At 39.2% G+C, this 16,243-nt stretch overlaps 1 protein-coding gene and 1 non-coding gene across 2 annotated transcripts in view; one reads left to right on the top strand and one right to left on the bottom strand.

Annotated features, from left to right (window-relative positions):
- Window positions 1–16,243, bottom strand: part of PRRC1 (proline rich coiled-coil 1) — a 114,353-nt gene that overhangs the window by 70,458 nt on the left and 27,652 nt on the right. The window lies entirely within an intron of this gene.
- On the top strand, window positions 6,308–6,379 carry TRNAL-AAG (transfer RNA leucine (anticodon AAG)). The gene has a single exon. It is a non-coding gene; the product is annotated as a tRNA-Leu (tRNA).

Below are 16,243 nucleotides of genomic sequence, written 5' to 3' on the forward strand. Positions count from 1 at the left end.
GGAGAAGGGAATGGCAAACCACTTCAGTATTCTTGCCTTGAGAACGCCATGAGCAGTATAAAAAGGCAAAAACACAGGACACTGAAAGATGAACTCCCTAGGTTAGTAGGTGCCCAGTATGCTACTGGAGAACAGTGGAGAAATAACTCCAGAAAGAATGAAGAGACAGAGCTAAAGCAAAAACAACACCCAGTTGTGGATGTGACTGGTAATTGAAGTAAAATGTTGTTGCTGAGCTGTGAAAGACACTGGGATTCTTGGAATTCAATTTGGGACCAGTGACGAGGCTTGATTGCTCAGAGCTTTTGTGTAATAAAGTTTTATTAAACTATAATAGAGATAGAGAAAGCTTCTGACATAGACATCAGAAAGGGGCATCAGAAACAGTGTCCCCCTGCTAGTCTTTGCTACTGCTACTGCTAAGTCACTTCAGTCGTGTCCGACTCTGTGTGACCCCATAGACGGCAGCCCACCAGGCTCCCCCCGTCCCTGGGATTCTCCAGGCAAGAACACTGGAGTAGGTTGCCATTTCCTTCTCCAATGCATGAAAGTGAAGTCGCTCAGTCATGTCTGACCCTCAGCGACCCTATGGACTGCAGCCTACCAGGCTCCTCCGTCCATGGGACTTTCCAGGCAAGAGTACTGGAGTGGGGTGCCATTGCCAGATGTTATATAGCTACTAGCAGTCTGCTAATTGGAGAAAGGAAATGTCTCAAAACTCAGAGACTGGCATCAGGCCCCTCACCCATAACATGCACTTTGAGATAACATTGACCCAAGGTGAGTTGTCCAGGGCCATAAAATGATTGACATGAATCTTGAAGAAAGGTAGGTTTCCAAGCAAATACAGACTCATTCACATCGATTAAGAGAACATTTGCATGAGTAAAACATACTGGTTTGTTAAGTGGATTCTGAGTCTTAGGTGGAACCCACTTGAAGACAGAATCTAAGGTAAACACATACTTCATTAACATAGCTTAAGATGAACATTTCCATAAGAAAAATGCATTGGTTAGCTCAAGGTTTGAGAAAAGTTAAGTTCAGGTGGAACTAGGTGTCATCATGGCAACACAGAATTTTAAAAGAAACCTCTTTTTATATTTGTATAGAGAAGGGGAAAATATCTAACGCTTGTAGTTTGTTTCCTCCTGCCGCTTAAGAGAGAGAGAAAAAATGTCTGACACTTGCAGCCTATTTCCTCCATTTGGAGACCCCTGTCCTTCCTGCCTGTTACCCTCTCAGAAGTAAAGTCCAATGCTATAAGAAACAATATTGCATAGGAATCTGGAATGTTAGGTCCATGAATCAAAGTAAACTGTTTGTGGTCAAACACGAGATGGCAAGAGTGAACATCGACATTTTAGGAGTCAGTGAACTAAAATGGACTAGAATGGATGAATTTAATTTAGATGACCATTATATCTACTACTGTGGGCAAGAATCCCTTAGAAGAAATGGAGTAGCCCTCATAGTCAACAAAAGAGTCCGAAATATAGTACTTGTGTTAGGTAGTTAGATTAGGAAAAAGGAGTCCAAAATGGCAGTGGCTAAAAGACAAAAGGAAAGCCCAAGGAAATAGAACAAAGGAAGGTCTGAGGACTGGAGTGAGAACCTCAGGTAAAACAAACAGTCCTTCTGGCTAGCCCAATTTACATAGGGCAGGCTCAGGGAGAGGAGAAAAGACATATAAAGAGAGGAGCCAAAATTGGGCCTGGGGACTTCTCTTCTCCTTGTGCCTTTTGGGTCGGCCCACCATCATGCCTCAAGTATGTATTTTCCTTTGCTTGCCAATAAAACTGAGCTATAACCCTGGTCCATCTGACGCTTCAAATTTTTGCTATGGTGAGACAGAACTGAGGAAATTACACACTCCCTGGACACTTGGATGCAATCTCAAAAACAACAGAATGATCTCTGTTCATTTCTAAGGCAAACCACTCAATATCAAAATAATCCAAGTCTATGCCCCAACCAGTAATGCTGAAGAAGCTGAAGTTGAACAGTTCTATGAAGACCTACTTGACCACCTGACCTGCCCCTTCAAAAACCTGTATGCAGGTCAGGAAGCAATAGTTAGAACTGGACATGGAACAACAGACTGGTTCCTAATTGGGAAAGGAGTACGTCAAGGCTGTATATTGTCACCCTGCTTATTTAACTTATATGCAGAGTACATCATGAGCAATGCCAGACTAGATGAAGCACAAAAGGAATCAAGATTGCCAGGAGAAATATCAATAACTTCAGAAATACAGATGACACCACCTTTATGGCAGAAAATGAAAAAGAACTAAAGAGCCTCTTGATGAAAGTGAAAGAGGAGAGGGAAAATTTTGGCTTAAAACTCAACATTCAGAAAACTAAGATCATGGCATCTGGTCCCATCACTTCACTGAAAATAGATGGGGAAACAATGGAAACAGTGACCGAATTTTTTTGAGGGGGCTCCAAAATCACTGCAGATGGTGATTGCAGCCATGAAATTAAAAGACGCTTGCTCCTCAGAAGAAAAGTTACGACTAACCTAGACAGCATATTAAAAAGCAGAGACATTATTTTGCCAACAAAGGTCCATCAAGTCAAAGTTATGGTTTTTCTAGTAGTCATGTGTGGATGTGAGAGTTGGACTAAAAAGAAAGCTGAGCACTAAAGAAGTGATGCTTTTGAACTGTAGTGTTGGAGAAGACTCTTGAGAGTCCCTTGGCCTGCATGGAGATCCAACCAGTCCATTCTAAAGGACATCAACCCTGCATTCATTGGAAGAACTGATGCTGAAGCTGAAACTCCAATTCTTTGGCCTCCTGATGTGAAGAACTGACTCATTGGAAAAGACCCTGATGCTGGGAAAGATGGAAGGCGGGAGAAGGGGACAACAGAGGATGAGATGGTTGGATGGTATCACTGACTCAATGGACATGAATTTGAGTAAAGTCTGGGAGTTGGTGATGGACAGAGAGGCCTGGTGTGCTGCAGTCTATGGGGTTGCAAAGAATCGAACATGACTGAGCTACTGAACTGAACTGATGAAGACCTACAAGACCTTCTAGAACTAGCACCCAAAAAAGATGTCCTTTTCATTATAGGGGACTGGAATGCAAAAGTAGGAAGTCAAGAGATACCTGGAGTAACAGGTAAATTTGGCCTTGGAGTACAAAACAAAGCAGGGCAAAGGCTAATAGAGTTTTGCCAAGAGAACACACTGGTCATAGCAAACACCCTCTTCCAACACAAGAGAAGATTCTACACATGGACATCACCAGATGGTCAACACCAAAATCAGACTGATTATATTCTTTGCAGCCAAAGATGGAGAAGCTCTATATAGTCAGCAAAAACAAGACTGGGAGCTGACTGTGGCTGAGATCATGAACTCCTTATTGCCAAATTCAGACTTAAATTGAAGAAAGTAGGGAAAACCCCTAGACCATTTAGGTATGACCTAAATCAAATCCCTTATGATTATACAGTGGAAGTGACAAATAGATTCAAGGGATTAGATCTGATAGAATGCCTGAAGAACTATGGGTAGAGGTTCATAACATTGTACAGGAACAACCCTATCCCTATAGGTTAATGAGGCTTCCAAGATCACCCTAAGACAACACTTAGATGGGTTAACTCTTCAGTGGTACACTCTGTGCTGAAGTCAAAGGACATCACTGACTGGCTGAAGAAAGGTTAACAAGATATCAGGCCCTCCTAATGGACACCCCCAAATGACCTTAAAGGTATACCAACTCAATTCTGCTTCCAGTGGTTGAGAGTGGAGACAGCACAACAGTATATACACACCACAGAACAAACTTATTCCAGCTGACCTGATCTTCTAGATGAACCTCTTCATAGTCCTGAGGTCGAATGATTTCCTGATGGGACCAGTTTTATAGAAATGGTAACCCAAATGGCAGGGTATGTATGCCTTAGTTCGTCTAGATGAACTCACAGAAGCCAGGGCCCTGCCACCCCAGACATCAAAGACCAAACTAATTGCATTAATGAGAGCATTGCAAGCAGGGAGGGATAAGAAATTAAATTTTTACTGACTCTAAGTATGGGTTCCATATGCTACATGTTCATGCTGCCATTTGCGAAGGAGGAGGCATGTTCAGTTCAGTTCAGTTGCTCAGTCGTGTCTGACTCTTTGTGACCCCATGAATCACAGCACACCAGGCCTCCCTGTCCATCACCAACTCCCAGAGTTCACTCAGACTCATGTCCATCGAGTTGGTGATGCCATCCAGCCATCTCATCCTCTGTCGTCTCCTTTTCATCCTGCCCCCAATCCCTCCCAGCATCAGAGTCTTTTCCAATGAGTCAACCCTTCGCATGAGGTGGCCAAAGTACTGGAGTTTCAGCTTCACCATCATTCCTTCCAAAGAAATCCCAGGGCTGATCTCCTTCAGAATGGAATGGTTGGATCTCCTTGCAGTCCAAGGGACTCTCAAGAGTCTTCTCCAACACTACAGTTTAAAAGCATCAATTCTTCAGTGCTCAGCTTTCTTCACAGTCCAACTCTCACATCCATACATGACCACTGGAAAAACCATAGCCTTGACTAGACAGACCTTTGTTGGAAAAGTAATGTCTCTGCTTTTGAATATGCTATCTAGGTTGGTCATAACTTTCCTTCCAAGGAGTAAGCATCTTTTAATTTCATGGCTGCAGTCACCATCTGCAGTGATTTTGGAGCTCTCAAAAAATAAAGTCTGACACTGTTTCCACTGTTTCCCCATCTATTTCCCATGAAGTGATGGGACCGGATGCCAATTCCCCCCAAAAACATAAAGATGTGATTCTCGATCTTTTAGAAGGAGAGCAGCTCCTGACCCAGGCAGCAGTAGCCCACTGGAGGGGCTATCAGAGAGATGGAGGTTCTGTGAGCCAAGGAAATAGCAAAACTGATTAGATTACAAAACAGGCAGCTCCTCTGCAGGAACCTGAACAAGTTATGGTGCTGGTGGTTGGCTCCCCCAGCCTCCCCAGTACTCCCCACAGGAACAAGAACATGTTGAGAAATGGGGCTATGAGAAGGGAAGCACATGTTGATATAAAAAGGAAGGGAAGTTTCCAATTCCTGAGTCCCAACAATGGAAACTAAGAGCTTACATGATACCACCCCTTAATGGGAGGGATGCACTATGGGACTCAGTGCAAAAGGCTTTTTTCAGGGAAGGGTCTTAAAAGAACAATAAAATAAGTGACACTTGCCTGTGATTTATGAACCCATAATAATTCACAAGCCAATCCGATCTCTCCCTTGTTACTGAGGCCACTTCAATACCGAGGGACATATCTCAAGGAAGACTGGCAGTTAGATTTTACCCAAATGCCCTCATGATCAGAGTATAAACACCTTCTGGTGTTTATTGATACTTTCACAGAACGGGTTGTAGCCTTCTACATCCAATCTGAAAAGGCCATGGAAGTCGGTTAAGTCCCTTTTAAAGAAAATAATTGCTCAGTTTGGACTTCCAAAGTCCCTCCAGAGTGATAGCGGGTCCTATAGCCAAAAATCACACAGGGGCTCACAATGACCCTAGGGATAGACTACAGGCTACATACCTCTTGGCATCCTCCTCCCTCTCCCGACCATGACAGGTAAAAAAATAAACCATACTTTAAAGGAAACCTTAGCAAAACTCTGCCAAGAACCTGTCGAACCTGGGACCAACTTGTTTTCTATTGCGCTCCTCAGGGTCTGTGTAGCCCCAAGGAATGGTCTGAGGCTCAGCTCATTTAAAATGACCTATGAGAGGCCTTTTTACTACTGACATTGCACTAAAGAAGGAAGCGAACCAGACCCTGAGGTTTATTATTAATCTAGGACAAGTTCAGAAGGCAGTCTAGGACTATGCCCACAAAGCACTGCCAGCTCCCATTAAAAATACAGAGGAAGGAACAGTTCACAAATAAACCCTGGGGACCAAGTTCTTCTTAAAACCTGGAAAGAGGCTCCCCTGAAGACCAACCATTGCCAAGATGGAAGAGTCCTTATAAAGTAATTCTGACCACATTCGCTGCTGTCAAACCGCAAGGATACCTACTTGGGTACATTTGTCCAGACTAAAGCTTTTACCTCCAGAAACCCCACAGGTCACAACAGAGGAAAATATACATCTGTGAGCCAGTGGAAAACCTGAGATACCTATCCAAAAGACAGGCACCATCAAAAGGTAGTTTGTGCCCCTGGATCAATGCAACAGGACAGGCACAAGTTAATATTAAGGAAATAAACGCCTGCACAGAGTGGCTTCACAATTTTGGCAGAGGCAATATTGCCTCCACTGGTGCACCAAGACGGACTTCCCTGGTGGCTCAGATGGTAAAGCATCTGCCTAAGATGCGGGAGACCCAGGTTCGATCCCTGGGTTGGGAAGATCCTCTGGAGAAGGAAATGGCAACCCACTCCAGTACTCTTGCCTGGAAAATCTCACGGACGGAGGAGCGTTGTAGGCTACAGTCCATGGGGTCGCAAAGAGTCGGACACGACTGAGTGACTCCACTTTCCCAAAGTTAATCTGCTTCCTTCCCTTTCTAGGCTCTTTAATGGGTATTATTGTTCTTCCCTTGTTTGTTTCAACTTCTGGTTAGGTTTGTGTCTTCTAGGCTCTAACAGTTTGAAGTAAGGCTCACTCACGATGGCTCAAGCTATTAAACCCATTTCAGGGGTGGCCCAGGTCCCTACAGTTCTTTGGAATAATCAGCAGGGAACTTCTATACCTCTAGGGTAGGTTAAGATCTGCAGCCCCTGTCCAACAGAAAGAAGTTTCAGAAGAGAGCTTAAGCCCCTTACCCTTTAAGAATAACGGTGTAGCATCTCTCAGTGGGGAATGAGACAGGCTGGAACCTGGGACCCTTTGCTGCAATGCTGCAAAGCTTGCACCTGGACAAACATCTCCATGAACAACAAAATACAAAAAAAACTATAAGGGACTAAAAATAACTGCATGCCTTAAAAGTTAGGGAAAATTATGGACAAGATAAAAAAAGATAAAAGACCAAAAAACCTAACTGCTACTTCTGAAGAGCCAGGAACAAAAGTTGGGTCAGGAGCAAAGCAGGGTACTAGGCATGCCCCCTGCACACACCACCACAAAGGGGTGGGCAAGTCACCTAACCCACCCCTCTGACCCAACACTTGAAAACACCCCAACCCTCATTCCATATAAGGAACCAGCTTACCACCCCCTCAGTGAGTGAGTGACCAAGAGGGAACCCTGTTACTTGTTTTTAACCCCTGCCTCCCAACAGCTGTAGGTACTCCAAAAAAAACCTTGCCAGAATGTCTCCTCTGGCCTCTGATCAATTCTATTAATTAAGGAGGCCAAGAACCCTGGTCAGTAACACATGCATGCACACACACATATGCATACACACCTTGGAGCTATTTCCACATCATTCGTTTCTGCTACTTCATTTATAAAGAGCTATATATATTGATACTTCCATTGAATGGATTAGATTGCCAATAATTTCTTTAACTTGTGCCAATTCCTAAACATTTAGCTCATTTCAATCTTCTACTAATATCAGCAATGCTATATTGATTCTACTTGGATACATGCCATTTTACACATCATAAGCATGCTACTGCTGCTGCTGCTAAGTCGCTTCAGTTGTGTCCGACTCTGTGCGACCCCACAGACGGCAGCTCACCAGGCTCCCCCGTCCCTGGGATTCTCCAGGCAAGAACACTGGAGTGGGTTGCCATTTCCTTCTCCAATGCATGAAAGTGAAAAGTGAAAGTGAAGTCGCTCAGTCGTGTCCGACTCTTAGAGACCTCATGGGCAGCAGCCTACCAGGTTCCACCGTCCATGGGATTTTCCAGGCAAGAGTACGGGAGTGGGGTGCCATTCCCAAAAGTAGAGTTACTTAATCAAAGGATATGTTTTTGGAATTTTGATAAATATTGTCAAATTGCTCTTCATTGGGGATGTTTTGATTTATACCCTCATCAGTAAGGTATGAGGCCTGCTTCTCTACTTCTTCTTCAACTAAGGTTTGTTATCAAATATTTGAATCTTTGCTGATTTACAGGTGGAAAAAATATTCCTTTGCGTTTATCTTATGAAGAGTGAGATGAAGCATTTTTGTTTGTATTTCTTTTGATGTAATCTCTGGTTTACATTATATTATTGACTTTATAATTAGTTTTTAGGCATTCTTCATACAGTAAAGAAATTAGGCATTTATATATAATACATATCGCAAATATTTTGTCTTCTTCGTAATTTGGGTTTTGACTTTGTGTGTGTGTGTGTATGTGTGTTTGGCTGTGCAGAAATTTTTTATCTTTCTCATATCAAATTACTAGATCTTTATGATGAGTTCTTCTATACGACAACAAAACTCAGATGATAAATTTTAACTGAGATCCTATCAAGTAGATTGCATTAAAGACAACTGACATCTTTATAATGCTGTCTTCTTGTCAAAACAGTTTTTATGTGCTCTGATAAAAAATTAGAACTTAAATATTTCTTCATAAGTTTTTCCTAAGTATTTTATATTTTTCCTGCCATTGTCAGTAGGGTCTTCTCTTCTATTGAATTTTCAAATGGATTATTGCTTTTATATAGGAAGGCTACTTATTTCATCATTTTAATTTTTTTACCAGTCATCTTACTGAATTGATTTGCATCCAATAGCCAATGAATTCATTTGCTTTTGTTAACCAATTATTTATAATATTTACACTTCTTATTCATATAATTTTTTTAATTGATAAGATTTTGTGTCCTAAAACTTATCCAGTTAGCTCCAATTTTTAATGGATATGTAAAGAGAATATGAAGTAATGGAACTTAATTCCATGCAAAACACTTTTACCTACCTATTGCTTATATTATCTATATATTCCATTGACAAAATTATTAATTTGCTATGTTATGAACTGAGATATTGGAATTAAAATCTCCTATACTTAAAGTGTCCATAATCAACATATAGTTGGGTCTTGCTTTTTACCCACTCTGATATAATTTTCTATTACTTGGCTTATTTTTTTTACATTTTAATTTTTTGTCTGCTACCTTTTTTTCTGGCTTCTGTGATTTTAATTGACCTTTTTATATGATTCTATTTTTTCTCTTTTATCAATATATAAACAATGACTTAATTTTTTGGTAATGGTTACCAACAACACAAGAGCTGACTCTACACATGGATATCACCAGATGGTCAATACCAAGATCAACTGATTACATTCTTTACAGTCAAAGATGGATAAACTCTATTCAATGAGCAAAAAGAAAAAAACAAACAAACAAACCCTGGAGCTGACTGTGGCTCAGATCATCAGTTCCTTATTGCAAAATCTAGACTCAAAGAAGGGTATTCGGCCATTAGGTCTAAAACCATTAGGCCATTCAGGTATAAATCAAATGCCTTATACAGTGGAGCTGACAAATAGATTCAAGGAACTAAATCTAGTAAACAGAGTGCCTGAGAAACAATGGACAGAGGTTCATAACATTGTACAGGAGGCAGTGACCAAAACCATCCCAAGGAAAAGAAATGTAAGAAGGCAAAGTGGTTGTCTGAGGACACCTTACAAATAGCTGAAGAAAGAGAAGTGAAAGGCAAAAGAGAAAGGGAGAGATATACCCAACTGAATGCAGAGTTCCAGAGAACAGCAAGGAGAGATAAGAAAGCCTTCTCAAGTGAACAATGCAAAGGAATAGAGGAAAACAATAGAATGGGAAAGACTAGAGATATCTTCAAGAATATTAGAGATACCAAGGGAACTTTTCAAGCAAAGATAGGCACAATAAAGGACAGAAATAGTATATGTACCTAACAGAAGTACAAGAGATTAAGAACAGGTGGCAAGAATACACAGAAGAATTGCACACAAAAAAACTCAATGACCCAGATAACCATGATGGTGTGATCACTCATCTAGATCCAGACATCCTGGAGTGTGAGTCAAGTGGGCCTTAGGAAGATTATGAACAAAGCCAGTGGAGGTGATGGAATTCCAGCTGAACTATTTCAAATTCTAAAAGCTGGTGCTGTTAAAGTGCTACACTCAGTATGCCAGCAAATTTGGAAAACTCAGCACTGGCCATAGGACTGGGAAAAGTCAATTTTCATTCCAATCCCAAAGAGAGGCAATCAGTGCCAAAGAATGTTCAAATTACCATACAATTGCACTTATTTCACAGGCTAGCAAGGTTATACTCAAAATCCTTCAATCCAACCGCTTCAGCAGTACATAAACCAAGAACTTCCAGATGTATAAGCTGGATTTAGCAAAGGCAGAGGAACCAGAGATCAAATTGCCAACATCTACTGGATCATAGCAAAAGCAAGGGAATTCCAGAAAACATCAACTTCTGCTTCATTGACTATGGTAAAGCCTTTGACTGGGTGGATCACAACAAACTGTGGAAAATTTCTTAAGGACATGGGAATCCAGACCATCTTACCTGTCTCCTGAGAAACCTGTATGCAGGACAAGAGGCAACAGTTAGGACTGAACATTGAACAATGGACTGGTCAAAACTGGGGAAAGAGTACATCAAGGCTATATATTGTCACCTTGCTTATTTAACTTATATGCAGATTACATCATTCAAAATGCTGAACTGGATGAAGCACAGGCTGGAATTAAGATTTCAAGGAGAAATATCAACAACCTCTGATATGCAGATGATACCAGTTTAATGGCAGAAAGTGAAGAAGAACTAAAGAGCCTCTTGATGAATGTGAACGAGGAAAGTGAAAAAGCTGGCTTAAAATACAACATTCAAAAATGAAGATCATGGCACGTGGTCCCATCACTTCATGGCAAATAGATGAGAAAAAAGTGGAAACTGACAGATTTCATTTTCTTGGGCTCCAAAATCACTGCAGACAGTGACTGCAGCCATGAATTTAAAAGAGGCTAGCTTCTTGGAAGGAAAGCTATGACAAACCTAGACAGCATATTAAAAAGCAGAGACATCATTTTGCTGACAAAGGCCTATATTGTCAAAACTATGGTTTTTACCAGTAGTTATGTACAGATGTGAGAGCTGGACCATAAAAAAGACTGAGCACTGAAGAACTGGTGCTTTAAAACTGTGGTGCTGGAGAAGAGTTTTGAAAATCCCTTAAACAGCAAGAAGATCAAACAATTCTAAAGGACATAACCCTGAATATTCATTGGAAAGGCTGATGCTGAAGCGCCAATACTTTGGCCACCTAATGTGAAGAGCCAACTCACTGGAAAAGACCCTGAAGCTGGGAAAGTCTTAGGGCAAGAAGAGAAGGGGGCGACAGAGGATGACATCACTGACTCAGTGGACCTGAGTTTGAGCAAACTCAGGGAAATAGTGAAGGTCAAGGAAGCCTGGCATGAGGTCTCAAAGAATTGGACACGACTTAGTGACTGAACAACACTAGAGTTAGCAATTTACAACTAATCTAAGCCTACTTTTAGATAACATTATATCACTTTACTTTCTCTAATGCTCTTCCTCTCTTTATGTAGATCAGTGTTTCTAATATATATTATTCTGTTTAAGAAAAAGAATATCTTTTAACCTTTCTTGCTAGGCAACCTACTGACAGGAAATTCCTTCAATTTCTATTTGCTGAGAAAGTTTTTATTTCTCTTTCACTTTTGAAGAATAATTTTGCAGGGTACAGAATTCTAATTGGTAGTTTTTTCTTTCAATGCTTTAAATATTTCACACCATCTCTTTTGTACACATGCTGTTAGCTGCCCTGAGTATATGCAGTTCTTATTTTTCTGTCCTGATTCCAGCTACCAGTAAAGCTTTTGTGAGCTAACATGATCACATGAGCACTCTACTTCACAATCTGATCAGAAATACTAGTTATATTTACACCAACATTTGTATTACAGGGGTCCCAGAAGGAGAAGAGAGAAAGGGTCTGAGAACATATTTGAAGATATTATAGCCAAAAACTTCCATAACATGGGAAAGAAAACACTCAAGTCCAACCACAGCTACACTCAAGAAAATTATAAATGGGAAAGCTCACCAGCAAAGGTAAACATGAAGTAAAGGTATGAAATCAGCCTCATACAAATATGATGTCAAAACCAATGATCCTTTTTATGGCTGAGTAATATTCCACTGTATATTTGTACCACAACTTCTTTAGTTATTCATCTGCCAGAGGACATCTAGATTGCTTCCATGTCCTAGCTGTTGTAAACAGTGCTATTAAAACTGGGGGTACATGTGTATTTTCAATTATGGTTTTCTCAGGGTATATGCCAGTAGTGGGATTGCTTGGTCATATCGTAGTTTTATTCCTAGTTTTTTAGGAATCTCCGTACTGGAGCTCAACCTACTGCTCTGTGACAACCTAGAGGGGTAGGATAGGGTGGAGAGTGGCTGGGGATGGTCAAGAGGGAGGGGACATATGTCTATTTGTGGTTGATTCATGTTGTCATGTGGCAGAAGCCAATACAATATTATAAAGCAATTATCCTCCATTTGATATTTGGCAAAACTAATACAATTATGTAAAGTTTAAAAATAAAATAAAATTAGAAAAAAAATTTAAAAAAAATTAGATCAAAAAAATAAATAAATAAATAAATAAATAAACCATAAAAAAAAAATAAAATAAAATAAAAAATAAAAACAAATACCTCTCCCTCAGCAATTGTGAGAAGAGGAGCATACATATGCAGGATATTGGAAATGCATTTGAAATTAAGAGACCAGCAACTTAAAACAATTTTGTACATATACAGACTGCTGTATCAAAAACTTATGGGAACTACAGATCAAAATTCTACAACAGATATACACACAAAAAAGAAAAAGCAATCCAAACACAACAGTAAAGTTAGACATCAAATCACAAGAGAGAACAAAAGAGGAAGGGAAGAAAAAGACCTTCAAAAACAAATCTGAAACAACAATGGCAATAAGAATATACATATCAGTAATTACTTTAAATGTAAGTGGATTAAATGCTCCAACCAAAAGAGATAGATTGGCTCAATGGATACAAAAACAAGTGAAAGTGAAAGTGAAGTCGCTCAGTCGTGCCCGATTCTTTGCGACCCTATGGACTGGAGCCTATCAGGCTCCTCCGACCATGGGATTTTCCAGGCAAGAGTGCTGGAGTGGATTGCCATTTCCTTCCAAGACCTATGTAAATGCTATCTGTGAGAGACACATTTTAGATCTCGGGATACTTATAGATTGAAAATGAGGGGATGGAAAAAGGTATTCCATGCAAATGAAAATCAAAGCTAGAGTAGCAATACTCATATCAGATAAAATACTTTAAAATAAAGACTTATAAGAGACAAAGAAGGACACCACATAATAACCAAAAGGATCAATCCAAGAAAAATATATAACAATTATAAATATATATGCACTCAGTATAGGAGCACCTCAACATATAAGGTAAAGGCTAACAGCCATAAAAGGAGAAATCAACAGTAACACAACTACTTTAACACCAGTTACATCAATGGACAGGTCATCAAGACAGAAAATCATTAAGTAAACACAGGCCTTAAATGACATATTAGACCTAATGAACTTAATTGATATTTATAGAACATTCCATTCAAAAGCAGAATACACTTTCTTCTCAAGTGCACATGGAACATTCTCCAGGATAGAGCACATCTAGGGCCTCATATCAAGGCTCAATACATTTAAGCAAATTGAAATTATATCAAGCATCTTTTCTAACCACAGGCTATAAAATTAGAAATAAATTACAGGAAAAAATGGAGTAAAACCCACAAACACATGGAGGATAAACAACATCTTACTAAACAACCAATGGATCACTGAAGAAATCAAAGAAGAAATTAAAAATTACCTAGAAATAAATGACAATGAAAATATAAAGATACAAAATGTATGGGATGCAGGAAAAATAGTTCTTAGAGGGAGGTTTTTGGCAATACAATCTTACCTCAGGAAACAAGAAACATCTCAAATAAGCAACCTAACCTTACACCTAAAGCAACTAGAGAAAGAAGAATCAACAAAAACCAGTTAGCAGAAGGAAAGAAACCATAAAGATCAATGTAGAAATAAATGAAATAGAGATGAAGAAAGCAAATAGAAAAGACCAATGAAACTAAAATCTGGCTCTTTGAAAAAGATAAACAAAATTGATAAACCTTTAGCCACATTCATCAAGAAAAAAAGAGGGCACAAATCAGTAAAATTAGAAATAAAAAAAGTTACAGTGGACACCACAGAAATACAAAGGGCGATAAAAGACCACTAAAAGCAACTATGTATCAATAAAAAGAACATCCTGGAAGAAATGGACAAACTCCAAGAAAGGTACAACCTTCCAAGACTGAACCAGGGAAATCTAGAAAATATGAAGAGACCAATTACAAATACTGAAATGGAAACAAGTGATTTTAAAACCAAAAAAATAAGTCTAGACCAGATGGCTTCACAGGCAAATTTTATCAAAAATTTAGAGAAGAATTAACATCCATCCTTCTGAAACTATTTCCAAAAAATTGCAGAGAAGCAATACTCCCCAGCTCATTCTATGAGGCCAGCATCACCCCAATACCAGAACAAAGATACTACAAAATAAGGAAATCACAGGCCAATATCACTGATGAACATAAATGTAAATGTCCTCAACAAAATACTAGAAAAACAAATTCAACAATACATTAAACAAACTGTGTCCCATGATCAGGTGGGATTTTTCTCAGGGATGCAAGGATCCTTCAGTATCAACAAATCAATCAGTGTGATATATCACATCAAGAAACTGAAGAATAAAAGCCATATGATCCTTTCAATAGATGCAGAAAAAGCTTTTGACAAAATTCAATGCCTGTTTATGATAAAAAATAAAACTCTACATAAAGGGAGCATAGAGAGAACATACATCAAAATAATTAAGGCCACATATGACAAACCTTCAACTAATATCATCCTCAACAGTGAAAAGTTGAAAGCATTCCCTCTAAGATCAGGAACAAAACACAGATGTTCATTCTCATCACTTACATTCAACATAGTTTTAGAAGTCCTAGCCACAGTAATCAGAAGAAAAAGAAGCAAAATGAGTCCAAGTTAGTAAAGAAGTAAAATTGTCACTGCTTGCAGATGACATAATACTATACATAGAAAATCCTAAAGATACTACCAGAAAACTACTAGACAGATAGTGAAGTCGCTCAGTCGTGTCTGACTCTTAGCGACCCCATGGACAGTAGCTAACCAAGCTCCTCTGTCCATGGGATTTTCCAGGCAAGAATACTGGAGTGGGTTGCCATTTCCTTCTCCAGGGGGTCTTCCTAGAGCTCAATGAATTTGATTAAGTTACAGGATAGAAAACGGACAGAAATCCCTTGCATTCTATACACTAACAATGAAAAATCAGAAAGAGAAGTCAAAGAAACAATCCAATTTACCCTCGCATCAAAAAGAGTAAAATATCTAGGAAAAAACCTACCTAAGGAGGCAAAAGACCTGTACTCAGAAAACTAAGATGCTGTTAAAAGAAATAAAAGATGACACAAACAGATGCAGAGATATACCATGTTCTTGGGTTGAGAAAATCAATATGGTGAAAATAGCTATACTACCCAAAGTGATCTACAGATTCAATGCATTCCCCATCAAATTACCAATGACATTTTTTCACAGAATTAGAACAAAATATATTACAATTTGTATGGAAACACAAAAGACCATGAATAGCCAAGACAATCCTGATTAAATAAAGCAGAGCTGGAGGAATGAGGCTCCCTGACTTCAGACTATAGTAAAAAGCTACAGTAAGCAAAACAGCATGATACTGGTAGAAAAACAGAAATACTGATCAATGGAACAGGGTAGAAAGCCCAGAAATAAACCCACGTACCTATGGTGAATTAATCTATGACAAAGGACGCATAACTATACAATGGAGAAAACAACAGTCTCTTCGATAAGTGGTGCTGAAAAAACTAGACAACTACATGTAAAAAAAAAAAAAAAATTAGAACATTCTCTAATGCCAAACATGAAAATTAACTTAAAATGGATTATAGACCTAAATGTAAGGCCAGACACTATAAAACTCTTAAAGGAAAACATTGGCAGAACAGTCTTTGACATGAATCACAGCAATATCTTTTTGGATTTACCTTTTAGAGTGATAAGAACAAAAATAAACAAATCAGACCTGGTTAAACTTAAAATTTTTGGAAAACAAAGGAACCATAAACAAAACAAAAAGACGATGGACAGTAGCATGGAGCTATATACACTAACATATATAA

This window comes from Bos grunniens, chromosome 7 (assembly GCF_055505025.1).
Source record: "Bos grunniens cultivar Pamir isolate PY7600 chromosome 7, Bosgru_T2T1.0, whole genome shotgun sequence".
In the NCBI taxonomy this organism is placed as follows: domain Eukaryota; kingdom Metazoa; phylum Chordata; class Mammalia; order Artiodactyla; family Bovidae; genus Bos; species Bos grunniens.